Below are 13,330 nucleotides of genomic sequence, written 5' to 3' on the forward strand. Positions count from 1 at the left end.
GAAAAAAGAAAAAGAGAACGAACATAGCGAATATGCAAATTTTGTAGACATGGGACGAATATTCGTCTATATATTCACGAAATATCGCAAATTCGAATATGGCCCCTGCCGCTCATCACTAATTGTAACCTATTTGGGTCCATATGTTCTCATCTCATCTCAAAACTTTTGATATATTATAGATTAATGTATGCAGGATAACTTTACATTTGCATGTTATTAAAAAATATGCTTCTTTCTATTTAATTTTCCACTTTGAAGAAATGACCACTAGGGGTCTCCCTACCAGTCCCGGCAGCAAGCATTTCAGACTCATGCTGGAGTCCTAAACACTACGAGCTGCCAGTCTGCTTTGTTCACAAAGGAGAACACTCAGAGCTGCCAGCCTGCTTTGTTCACAGCCTGTTTGGCTGTGAACAAAGCAGGCTGGCAGCTCTGAGTGTGTAGGACTCCAGCATGAGTCAGAAATGCTTGCTGACAGGACTGATCGGGAAAAATACAATAGAAAGAAGCATATTTTTCATTAACATGCTATTGGAAAGTTATTCAACATTCATTCATCTAAAATATATCATAAGTTTATTTGATGAGAGGTACCATTTAACTACCTCCACAGGTATATAGAGGTATATAGACTGAGGAGGTTATTGTGCAAATCCATGGTCCATAGAGACATCTACAGAATGTTGGTTATCATCATATAGAAGTAGGTTGACAGATAAGAGAGAAATTGTGGAGATCAGGATACAAACAGGTTAAAACAAGATGCAAAGTTACATTGTAAGCATAAGGGCCCGTTGACATACGGTATATTCATATATACAGCTCTGCAGTCTCTGATCACAAGACCGCTCTCGTAGTTTCTCATGGGGTATGTTTTGTGCCCGGGGGTGTCTCTATTGCTATAGGAAGTCTCTCTGGGCAGATCAGGTGTACAAGGTGGCCAGCTTATTCTTCAGATGCGTCCAGTCCACACACAACTGTTATACAGTGATCCCTCAACTTACAATGGTCTCAACATACAATAGTTTCAACATACAATGGTCTTTTCTGGACCATTGTAACTTGAAACCAGACTCAACATACAATGTACAGACAGTCCAGATCTGAAAAACATGTTAATGGCCGAAAGAACTGACCAATCAGAATGGGCATTTCACTGGTAAAACCCCTGTATTACTGAAGTGCATGCACTGACTGGTGTCTGGTAGCACCCCCTACAGTACAGGGAGGTATTACATGTTCTGTACTCTTTACCTGTGCCAGGGTTAGTTGCTCCTTTGGACACCAGGTGAGGGTGGCTCCATATTACATTTTAAGGACATTGCATGTTCTGTACAAGACCCCGAAGAAGCTCCTGATTTACAGCTGTGATGTCCCAGTATGGGATCGTTTGGCCCCGTAATGTCCTCCTGCCCTGTTAGGCTGAGTCCATGCATGTCCCCAGTGTCCCCCTCATAATATCACCATAATGTATATATGTTTTTATTATAAAAGTGTACTGTTTCTTTAATGTTTGTACCACATGATTGTTACCCAGGAGGCATTGGGGACCAGGTGACCCCCCAAGTGACCTATGGGCTCTTTGCACACACACCCTATATAACCAGGGGAGGGGCTGCAATCTCTCTTCTGCTGTATGCTGAGGTCCAGTGCAGTCGTCTCAGTGTCTGTCTCCAGAGCATTGGAGGCCTCAAGCCTGAAGTCCTGCAGTCACAAGTCGGTCATCAGTAAGTCAAGTCATCTTATTGTCAGTCACCATCTCTGTCAAGGCAAGTCCATCTGTAGTCACCGTGGCCTGCACTAAAGTCAGTCTAACTACTGCAAGTCCCAGCAAGCCTGCGAGGTCCCACTGTGTCACTGGTCACCTCCCTGGGATATTTGGCCAAGGTGTAATTCCACACATAACCTGAGGACAGGAGCGGTGCTGTTTGGTGCTGTTTTTGGAAAAAATAAGCTCTGTTTTTATATCTCTTGAGAACAATGCAAATAAAATTAGACATATTCGGTATAAATGAAGAATACATGGCCCTTTAGGATCATATTCTCTTGCTAACACCCATACAAGTGTCTTGTATCTCTCCATAGTGCAAAATATCTTAAAGACTTAGGTAACAAATATACCCTAGTACAGTGTTTCCCAACCAGGGTGCCTCCAGGTGTTGCAAAGCTACAACTCCTAGAATGCCCGGACAGCCAAAGGCTTGGAAAAGGATGTCCAGGCATACTGGGAGTTGTAGTTTTGCACCCTGCTTGGGAAACATGCCTTAGTACCTCTAACTCTGCATCATTAGGTCCTGAAATCATGGACACACTAATATTATTTCAGTATATCTGCTAGGGACGATCCTGGAGCCTGAGAAGGCCCAAAAGGTTCTGCACCCAATATACAGAGATGTACTATGAATGATATAAGATGGACTGGGATATATCTGCTAAAGCAGGGATGACCCTGGAGCCTGAGAAGGCCCAAAAGATCCTGTGTCCTATATACGGAGAAGTGTGGTGGCCCAGTATGGGAGGTGTTACCCTTTGCTCCTGCTGTACTGTCAGGCGGCCTCCTTCAGTGTCCCCGAGGCCCCCTGCACTTGTTTCCCCAATGTAAATATGTTTTATCATGTAAAGTGTTAGAAAATGTAATGTTGCTTTAAGAGTTATACCATGTGATTCTGTTACCCAGAAGGTACTAGTGACCAGGTGATCCCAAGAGTGACCTATGGGCTCCCTTCTAGTCTCCCCCATATAAGCCCTGGGTGGAGCTTCTCTCTCTTTGAGCTCTGCTCTTCGGCTGAGGTCCAGTACAGTCGCCTAGTGTGTGTGTCCAGAGAGTTGGAGGCCTCAAAGTCCAGTCCTGCAGCCACCATCATTTCACGTAAGATAAAGTCACAGCTTTATGAGTCAAGTCAAGTCAGTCCCTGTCATCTGTCAAGTCAGTGTGGTCTGCATTCAATTGTCCAGTCCTACTACAAGTCCCAGCAAGCCCTTAAGGTCTCTGCGTCACTGGCCACCTCCTTGGGCCCTGGCTGAACTGTATAGACTTTACCATCTGTCTACCCTCAGTAAAGCTACCATTGTCCGTAACTTGGCATCAGAGTCTTTATTGCCCCTGTGCCTAGCCCAGGATCCAGCGTTATACCTTTGGGTGCTTTTAGGGTAAACCACGCCCTGGTGTCACAAATACAAGGGGTCAATGCCATCTGCCGTGCACCACACACCTCGCCACCACAGATGTAATATAAATGATATAAGATAGACTAAGGTATATCTGCTAAAGCAGGGATGACCCTAAAGCCCGAGAAGGCCCAAAAGGTCCTGTACCCCATATACAGAGATGTACGATGAATAATATAATGTAGCCTGTACAGATTTTGCATTGAGACCCAGAATTTTTGTTACCCCACCCCCTGCTGAAGATAAGTCATGCTCTGATATTTGAACATAAATATTTAGGCGTAAACGGTAAACCTATTGGTATATGTTACAACCCACGTCTAAGAGTTCGGGGCATGCTGGGATTTGTAGTCGCATCATAGCCTCAAAGTAGAGTTTCTCAGCCTCTGGTCTATGGTGAGCTCCAATTCTGTCTCGGCAGTATGTAACCCATTGCGTGCCAAGGGCACCTGCATAGATCCTTCATCTCTAGAAATCCTACACGTTTCAAGACAATCTCCCACCCAGACCCCCTCGGAATGCGTCAGTAAAGGGGGGCTTGACGGAAATATGAGGTCAGTGTTTCTGATTTTTTCCCTCCAAGAGCTGCTGCTACTACACAGAGACTAGATCTCCAGAGACTGGAGTGTGTGCTCTCTTCTTCTAGAGATCCTCCTCCATCCTCCTCCTCATCCTCCCCCTGAAAGGATGGATCCTGAACATCTCTTTCTCTCTCAGCCAGGAGAAGCGTTGCCCTGCCTCCTCCCTCTTCCAGTTTCACCATCGACATTTCCATGCAAAACATTGCAAATAATGCCTATTGCTGTAAAAAGCCCAGCAAAGCGGATGGGGTTGGGTGCAAGGAGGGGGGTTTGCACGGCCCACCGCAGTCCATCACTGCTTTATATTGCAGGAGATGCTCAATAGGCCAGTGTTTCCCAACCAGGGTGCCTCCAGCTGTTGCAAAACTACAACTCCCAGCATGCCCGGACAGCCTTCGGCTGTCCGGGCATGCTGGGAGTTGTAGTTTTGCAACAGCTGGAGGCACCCTGGTTGGGAAGCATTGCAATAGACACATGGGCCTTGATGCAAACAATTGTCACCATAGCTTGATGTTCATGCTGGGGTAAGACGGGAGAGGGGGCACAGTATCGCAGCTGACATGTCTTCTCATCTGCCCCCCTGGGGGTATCACACCAGTAAGTTTACACATCTGCAATGACGTATACAACCGGACCCATTTATGAAAATCAATGACTTCTTACATAACGTTCCTGGGGTATAGCCCTGCCGGATACATTGTTGCATTGCCGGTCATTCACCCTTTCCTCCCCACGACCATCCAACCCATCCATCTGTAATCCAACGTCCAAGCAGATACCTGCACCGTATCTATCTCCTGTTTGTATCTATGTCCTGTTTGTATCCTCATCCAGATGATGCTTTTTACCTTTTAGGGGACCATATATCCTACTAAATTCAAACAAAACCCCAGAAGCCATGTAAAGCCATTAACCCACCTTCTGCCAATGACCATCTCAAGGAACCTGCACTGTATCTATGTCCTGTTTGTATCTGTGTCCTGTTGTTTGTATCTGTGTCCTGTTTGTATCTGTATCCTGTTTGTATCTGTGTCTTGTTTGTATCCTCATGCAGATGATGCTTCTACCTTTTAGGGGGACTATATATATCCTACAAAATCCAAACAAAACCCCACAAGCCATTTAAAGCCATTTAACCCACCTTCTGCCAATGACCATCTCAAGGAACCTGCACAGTATCTCTGTCCTGTTCGTATCCTCATGCAGATGATGCTTCTACCAATTAGGGGACCATATATCCTACTGAATTTAAACAAAACCCCACAAGCCATTTTATTTAACCCACCTTCTGCCAATGGGGTTGATAAATGACCATATCAAGGAACCTGCACCGTATCTATGTCCTGTTCGTATCCTCATGCACATGATGCTTCTACCTATTAGGTGACCATATATCCTATTATCCTACAAAATCCAAACAAAACCCCACAAGCCATTCCCTATCCGTTTAACCCACCTTATGCCAATGGGGTTCATCAATGACCATATCAAGGAGCCTGCAGGAGCATGCATCTACCTTATAGCCTTCATTTAGAAGAAAGGGGGGGGGGGGGGGTGGAAAAAAAAAGAGAAAATGCTTACCGCCTCCGAATCTTCAAATCCATGTAGGTACAAATTGTCGTACATGGAGGTCTAGAATCCAATGCACCTTTTCAATACAGAAACAAACAACCACAAAAAAGCTAGCCCGACCACTGCTGGGAATTGGGAGGCCTCAGCAAGACACCAAGCCTGCACTGTGAATTTTTTGGCGTTTGTATTCCCCAGCCAAGATGCTGTGTTCATTCATATTATAGAGGGGAGGTTATCCCTGGAGGCAGTTCAGACCTGGCATTTTTATCTGTGTTCCAAATTCAGAGCATGAAAGCAAAAAAAAAAAAAAAACCCTTCCCCACCAAGGACTGGTGAGAGACCTAGGAATGTGCCCTGCGATTGGCTGGAATCTCTCAGCTGAATGTTCATTTGCTTTGATAGTAAGATGACGAGCAGAAGGTCTATAATGTGCAATGCAAGAATCCTTCCCCGGATTCTTCTTCTTTTTTTTTTATCCTTTCCTCCCTTTCCCTGTGTTAATTCTCACTTGCAACCGACGGGGAGAGATGCACAGGGAAAAAAAAAAAGAAAGGAAAAAAATAAATAAAAATCCCACATTGTTTTTATTGCATCGGGGACGACTGACATTTAGGAAGGATTTTTTTTAATTATTATTATTACGAATTATTATTATTATTATTGTTATGTTGGCAATGTGTATAGGTAAATCTTAAAAAAAATAATAGTTACAATTTTATTCAGCAAATTTGATTCCACAGTTTTTTGTTTCCCAGGAAATGCATTTAGGGTGTTCCAATGAATTTTTGCGGTCGTATTATTATTATTATTATTTATAATGATTGTAGTCAGTGTGTCGGAATAATTTATGCTTAGGTCAGTGTTTCTCAACCAGCGCGCTTTCAGCTGTTGCAAAACTACGACTCCCAGCATGCGTGAACAGCCGTTGGCCTCTGCTCGTCCGGAAACACGCCACCCCTGTTCTGAGTTTGTGCGTGGTATTGCAGTTCAGTTCCATTGAGCTGGATAGAGCAGAGTTGTAATAGCGCACATGACCTGAAGACGGGGGTGGCGTTGTGTTTTTATGTCTGATCCTGGAAAACTCCTTTCAGGGTAAATTCACAGGATACCTAATCTGCTGTGGTAATTTGGCTGCAGAATTTTCGCCACAGGTTATGTACATATTTACGCACCCTCGATCATCCTCTCAAGGTGCAAGTTATTGTTTAATTATAGCTATTCCTGGGAAAGCTGGTGGCATTCAGAAGTGTAGGAAAGCTAGGTGGCATTAAGAAGTGTAGGACAGCTGGATAGCATGTAGGAGTGTAGGAAATCATGGCGTCATTCAGCAGTGTAGGAAAGCTGGGTGGCATTTAGGAGTGTAGGAAAACTGGATGGCATTCAGGAGTGTAGGAAAACAGAATGGCATTCAGGAGTGTAGGAAAGCTAGGTGGCATTCAGAAGGGTAGGAAAGCTGGGTGGCATTCAGGAGTGAAGGAAAGCTGGGTGGCATTCAGGGGTGTAGAAAAGCTGGTTGGCATTCTGTAGTGTAGGAAAGCTGGGTGGCATTCAGGAGTGTAGTAGAGCTTGGTGGAATTCAGGAGTGTAGAAAAGCTAGGTGGCATTCGGAAGTTTAGGAACACTGGATGACATTCAGAAGTGTAGGAAAGCTGGGTGGCATTCAAGGGTGAAGAAAATCAGGGTGGCATTTAGGAATGGGGGAAAGCTGGGTGGCATTCAGGAGGGTAGGAGATCTGGGTGGCATCCAGGAGTGTTGGAAAGTTGGGTGGCGTTCAGGAGGGTTGGAAAGCTGGGTGGCATTCAGGAGTGTAGGAAATCCTGGTGTCATTCTGGAGTGTGGGAAAGCTGAGTGGCATTCAGGAGTGTAGGAAAACTGGATGGCATTCAGAAGAGTAGGAAATCCTGGTGTCATTCTGGAGTGTAGGAAAGCTGGGTGGAATTCGGGAGTGTAGGAACACTAGATGGCTTTCAGTAGTGTAGGAAAGCTGGGTGGCATTTGGGAGTGTAGGAATTTTGAATGGAATTCAGGAGTGTAGAAAAGCTGAGTGGCAAGCAATATGGTGGTGATTATACGTCCCACAGTACTGAAAGGCAAATCTGACTTCAGTCCTAAAAAAAAAAAAAGCTCTGAAACACGTATAAGCAGGAGCTTAGGAAAGCTGGGTAACAACTCCTACTGGAAGTATAATGATGTCACCCAACTATCTCTGATATAGCAATAAAACCCATAAGTAGATTTTTATCAACTCAAAACATAAGTCCATCTTTACTTAACACAATAATATCACATCTGAATTAACAGCATGAAAATAGAAAAATAGCGCCACTTTTGTCCCTGGGCTGTTCACTGGCACTGGGGGAGATTTATCAAAACCTGTGCAAAGGAAAAATTGACCAGTTGCCCACAGCAACCAATCAGATCGCTTCTTTCACTTTTGAAAAGGCCTCAGAAAAATGTAAGAAGCGATCTGATTGGTTGCTATGGGCAACTGGGCAACTTTTCCTCTGGACAGGTTGTTGATGAATCTTCCCTATGGAGTTTTCATTGTGCACATCATCTAATTTTGCCCTATTATTATATTGACCGCGCCGGCTTCATCATTTTTCCCGTTGTGCGCTTTTTAGGGGACACGGTTATGAGATCCACTGGTTATTTATTATTTTTGTGACCGGCTGGTGTAGGAATGTGTGCAAGCTTTTCACCCTTTTTTTTGTATTATCGAGGGGCTTCCTGTCACTTGAGCACATTTATGAAGTCACGTGTGCCACGTAATACAATTTTTGCACACTTGTGCTATAGGATCAACTTTGCGCAAAAATCTGCGCTAATTAACATCCCCCCCCCCCCAAGACTTATTCCCTTCTCATAAAGTGATGGCATATTGATAAGATGATGGTGGGGGTCCGAACTCTGAGACTGACTTATAGCGAGTACAAGGCTACACCTTATGTGGGGTTGCCATCCGGACGGTATTTATCCACCCAATCCTCCCAGCATGTTGGACTGTACAGTATTATATAGTATAGGTCAGTGTTTCCCAACCAGAGCACCTCCAACTGTTGTAAAACTACAACTCCCAGCATGCCCAGACAGCCAACGGCTGTCCGGGCATGCTGGGAGTTGTAGTTTTGCAACAGCTGGAGGCACCCCTGGTTGAGAAACACTGACCTATACTATATAATACTGTACAGTCCAACATGCTGGGAGTTGTAGTTTTGCAACAGCTGGAGGCACCCCTGGTTTAGAAACACTGACCTATACTATATAATACTATACAGTCCAACATGCTGGGAGTTGTAGTTTTGCAACAGCTGGAGGCACCCCTGGTTGAGAAACACTGACCTATACTATATAATACTATACAGTCCAACATGCTGGGAGTTGTAGTTTTCCAACAGCTGGAGGCAACCCTGGTTGAGAAACACTGACCTATACTATATAATTCTATACAGTCCAATATGCTGGGAGTTGTAGTTTTGCAACAGCTGGAGGCACCCCTGGTTGAGAAACACTGACCTATACTATACAGTCCAATATGCTGAGAGGTGTAGTTTTGCAACAGCTGGAGGCACCCCTGGTTGGAAAACACTGACCTATACTATATAGCCCAATATGCTGGGAGTTGTAGTTTTGCAACAGCTGGATGCACCACTGGTTGAGAAACACTGACCTATACTATATAATACTATACAGTCCAACATGCTGGGAGTTGTAGTTTTGCAACAGCTGGAGGCACCCCTGGTTGAGAAACACTGACCTATACTATACAGTCCAACATGCTGGGAGTTGTAGTTTTGCAACAGCTGAAGGCACCCCTGGTTGGAAAACACTGACCTATACTATATAGCCCAACATGCTGGGAGTTGTAGTTTTGCAACAGCTGGAGGCACCACTGGTTGAGAAACACTAACCTATACTATATAATACTATATAGTTCCACATGCTGGGAGTTGTAGTTTTGCAACAGCTGGAGGCACCCCTGGTTGGATAACACTGACCTAAACGATATAATACTATACAGTCCAACATGCTGGGAGTTGTAGTTTTGCAACAGCTGAAGGCACCCCTGGTTGGAAAACACTGACCTATACTATATAGCCCAACATGCTGGGAGTTGTAGTTTTGCAACAGCTGGAGGCACCACTGGTTGAGAAACACTGACCTATACTATATAATACTATATAGTTCCACATGCTGGGAGTTGTAGTTTTGCAACAGCTGGAGGCACCCCTGGTTGGAAAACACTGACCTAAACGATATAATACTATACAGTCCAACATGCTGGGAGTTGTAGTTTTCATTTGGGGCAGCTGCAGAGCCACAGGCTGTATCAGCGCATGCTGGGAGTTATAGTTAGTAACTAACTGCAACTCCCGAATTGTATTTAAAAAAGCGATCAAAGTCACATCAAAACAAAAATGGTACTGTTAAAACTACAGATCGGGGCGCAAAAAATGACCCTCACACAAACCGAGTGGAATTCTGCAGTTTTTGAGCCAAAGTGAGAAGCGGATCCATAAGGAGGAGAAGTGTAAGTCCTTCCTTTATATGTCCTATTCCTTTTGAATACACTTCTTGCTTTGGCTCAAAAACCCAACTGGAAACTTAGCCTAAGGAGAAAAAAAAAGTTATAGGGGTCAGAATAGGACATAATTTCCCCCGCATATGTGCATCCTGTGATGTTACCCATATATAATTAATTATGCAAATTAGCACAGCCGGTATGTTTTTTGCAGGAAAGAGGGGGCAACCCTAACCTTGTGCATTGGACCAAAAATCGCTGTGTTGCATTTTAGTGATCGCGCTATGTCGGGGCTCAGCTAACTAAATGGAGGGAGGTGCGTTGGATGGATTTTTCGGGTCTTATGGGTCACAATGTATCTCCAGTCCGTTACCTTAGCCCCAACACAGCATAATCACAAAGAGGGAGATATATCAAAACCTGTCCAGGAGAAAAGTTGCCCAGTTGCCCATAGCAACCAATCAGATCGCTTCTTTCATTTTAAACAAGGCCTCTGCAAAAGGAAAGAAGCAAACTGATTGGTTGCTATGGGCAACTCTGCAACCTTTACTCTTCACAGGTTTTGTGAAATCTCCCCCAAAGTACATATAGAAGTCTGAGGAAGATGTAGATTTTGCTCCACTGTGATCTATTTAGAAATAAATACCTTCTGCTATTAGTCCCCTATTCATTGCCCCCTCCCCGGTCTCTCAGATGACAAGAGCAGCAGTTATGGGGCGGTGGATATCTGGGTATTGATCCCATCGCTTCCCATAGACGGGAGAACGCGGTATAATTGACGCCGGGACTAATTAACTTTATGGGAGGATAAAATGACTTTTTAAAGCCTTTGTCATTTTTTTTCAGCAGCTCATTCATTTTCCTGTAGTGGGTGCATAAACTTCAGCCGGCTCCGAGCCCGATAGGGTAGGCCTCCGATGTATGTGCCGTTCATTTTTCTCCAAGTTTGTCAATAACAGACTCATTTCAGTCAGACTTTGACAAAGTGAGTGAAGAAAAGCACTGGAGACGGAAGAAACTAGAGGACTCGAAAGCCACAGCTGGGATCCTAATGTTAACTCTTTGTATATCAGCTGCTGTTGGATCCCCACAGCAAAATGTAGCTTAGGTACCCCCAGTGGCGTAGTGTGGGTTGTCAGCACCCGGGGCAAGGCAAGTAATTTGCGCCCCCTAACCCGTGGATTTTAGCACTCAACTCTCTTCCACAAGATTAGTTAAAGAAAACCTTACCCCCTAAGCACATGTATTGTTTGTTATGAAAATACTGATGTAGTTAAAGTAAAATGCATCTAAATACAAGTTTATTTTCAAACACTTTATTGAGTGGGAACATTACACATTCTCCACATTGTCAGCAGGTCTATGAATACAAATCTACAAATGTAGTAACCTAGCATGGGCCGCGCTATTATATGTCGTCTCACAACCATCGTAAACGACAAAAAATATCAAGAACAAAAACTAAACATCAAAATGGAACCAAACCCTGGAGATGATCCAAGGCACATGACTTTGGGTATTATAAGTAAGCGGCAAATGTCAGGGGGGCATTATATGTGCATTATATGGGCACATGACAGGGGGCCCCTGTCATGTGCCCCCACATATATTGCCCCCTGTCATGTGCCCCCACATATATTGCCCCCTGTCATGTGCCCCCACATATATTGCCCCCTGACATGTGCCCCTCACATATAATGCCCCCCTGACATGTGACCCTGACTTATAATGTCCCCTGTCCTGTGCCCCTCACATATAATGCCCCCCCTGACATGTGCCCTTCACATATAATGCCCCCTGTCCCCTGCCCCTCACATATAATTCCCCCCTGACATGTGCCCCTCACATATAATGCCCCCTGAGGGGGCAGGACAGGGGGCATTAAATGTGAAGGGCACATGTCAGGGGGGGGGGGCATTATATGTGAGGGGCACAGGACATGGGGTATTATATATGAGGGGCACATGACGGGGGGGGGGGTCCTTTCATGTGCCCCCACATATAATGCCCCCCTGACATGTGCCCCTTACTCATCATTTGCCCCTCTCACTTATAATTTGCTCCCCCCCCCCCTTTCTCACGCCTGTCACCTTTCTCACACGCAGCGGCTGCTCCATTCCTGCAGTCAGTGAGAGCCGCGGGGACGTGATCTCCGGGCGCCGGCGCGATGATGTGATGTCATCGCGCCGGCCTGCCGTGATTGGATCTCACTGACTGCAGGAATGGAGCAGCCGCGGTGTGTGATAGAAAGGTGACGGGCGTGAGAAAGGGGTGGTGGAGCGGGACAGCCGACAGCTCCCGCTCCACCATGCGATAGTTCAGGAAGAGGGGCAACAATCTCCACAGGATTCACCACTGCCTCCACAGTGGGCGGCAACCCGGCATCTCGGATCGGATTCGCACAGCCAGCACTGCAGAGAGAGTGAGTGAGCCAGGCAGGGGCAGAGAGCTGCGAGTGCGAGCGCGCCCCCCCAGATGTTGCGCCTGGTGCGGCCGGCCCCCTGCACCCCCCACGCTACGCCTCTGGGTACCCCCCCACCCCCAACTTGTAAATTCGTCTGAAAGTACAACTTTTTTTATTTTAAGGAAAAGGAAACGTGCGATCTTAAAATGACCAGTTGTTTTAATCAGATTTTTTTAAGAGTTTTTGGCCATTTTTTCAAATTTCCCATTTTACTATCTGTATTAGAAAGAATCCCGATACCGGGCAGTTTCCTTTCTGGCCACTAGACTTAATAATAGGCATCAACTAGAGATGAGCGAACTTACAGTAAATTCGATTCGTCACGAACTTCTCGGCGCGGTAATTGATGACTTTTCCTGCATAAATTAGTTCAGCTTTCAGGTGCTCCCGTGGGCTGGAAAAGGTGGATACAGTCCTAGGAGACTCTTTCCTAGGACTGTATCCATCTTTTCCAGCCCACCGGAACTCCTGAAAGCTGAATTAATTTATGCAGTATAAGTCATCAACTGCAGAGCCGAAAAGTTCGTGACTAATCGAATTTACTGTAAGTTCGCTCATCTCTAGCATCAACCATAGTAGAGACTCAGGCGCTTGCAACCCGCACTCCATCAACACTAAAAAACAAGCAGGTGGTGCTCAACTAAGTTTGATAGCAAGAGTAATACCGGCAAGAAGAATCAGAGGTGGCACTCACCAATACTGGCAAAATCTCTTTAGGCTTCATAAAAGGTATAAATGACAGGACTCAGCAGGGTGTGATACAAAGTGGTACTCCACTGGCCAGCGTGGAACTAAATGTTCGGAAAGCTGTTTTCTCGCTGCAGGGACCGACCACGCCCCCTCATGACATCACGGTCACACCCCCTCAATGGAAGTTTATGGAAGGGGGTGTGACAGCCGTATCTAGTGTAGTGTATCTATCTAGTGTATCTATAAAGGCATGTGTGTATGGTCTTAAATGGGGTACTCTGGTACTAGACATCTTATCCCCTATCCACAGGATAGGGGATAAATGTCTG

General features: G+C 45.3%; 1 protein-coding gene across 5 annotated transcripts in view; it reads right to left on the reverse strand.

The window, feature by feature from the left end:
• CACNB4 (calcium voltage-gated channel auxiliary subunit beta 4) overlaps window positions 1–13,330 on the reverse strand; it is a 216,805-nt gene that overhangs the window by 113,048 nt on the left and 90,427 nt on the right. Inside the window, exon 1 of one of the 5 annotated variants that reach the window (XR_008847120.1) lies at window positions 10,083–10,173. The exons of 3 other annotated variants lie outside the window; for them this stretch is intronic. The gene's annotated coding sequence lies outside the window, so the exon portion shown is untranslated. Of the gene's footprint in view, window positions 1–5,333; window positions 5,600–10,082; window positions 10,174–13,330 lie in introns of those variants that run through there. One more of the 5 variants, XR_008847119.1, reaches the window with a different exon arrangement.

Source organism: Hyla sarda, chromosome 8, assembly GCF_029499605.1.
Source record: "Hyla sarda isolate aHylSar1 chromosome 8, aHylSar1.hap1, whole genome shotgun sequence".
Taxonomy (NCBI): domain Eukaryota; kingdom Metazoa; phylum Chordata; class Amphibia; order Anura; family Hylidae; genus Hyla; species Hyla sarda.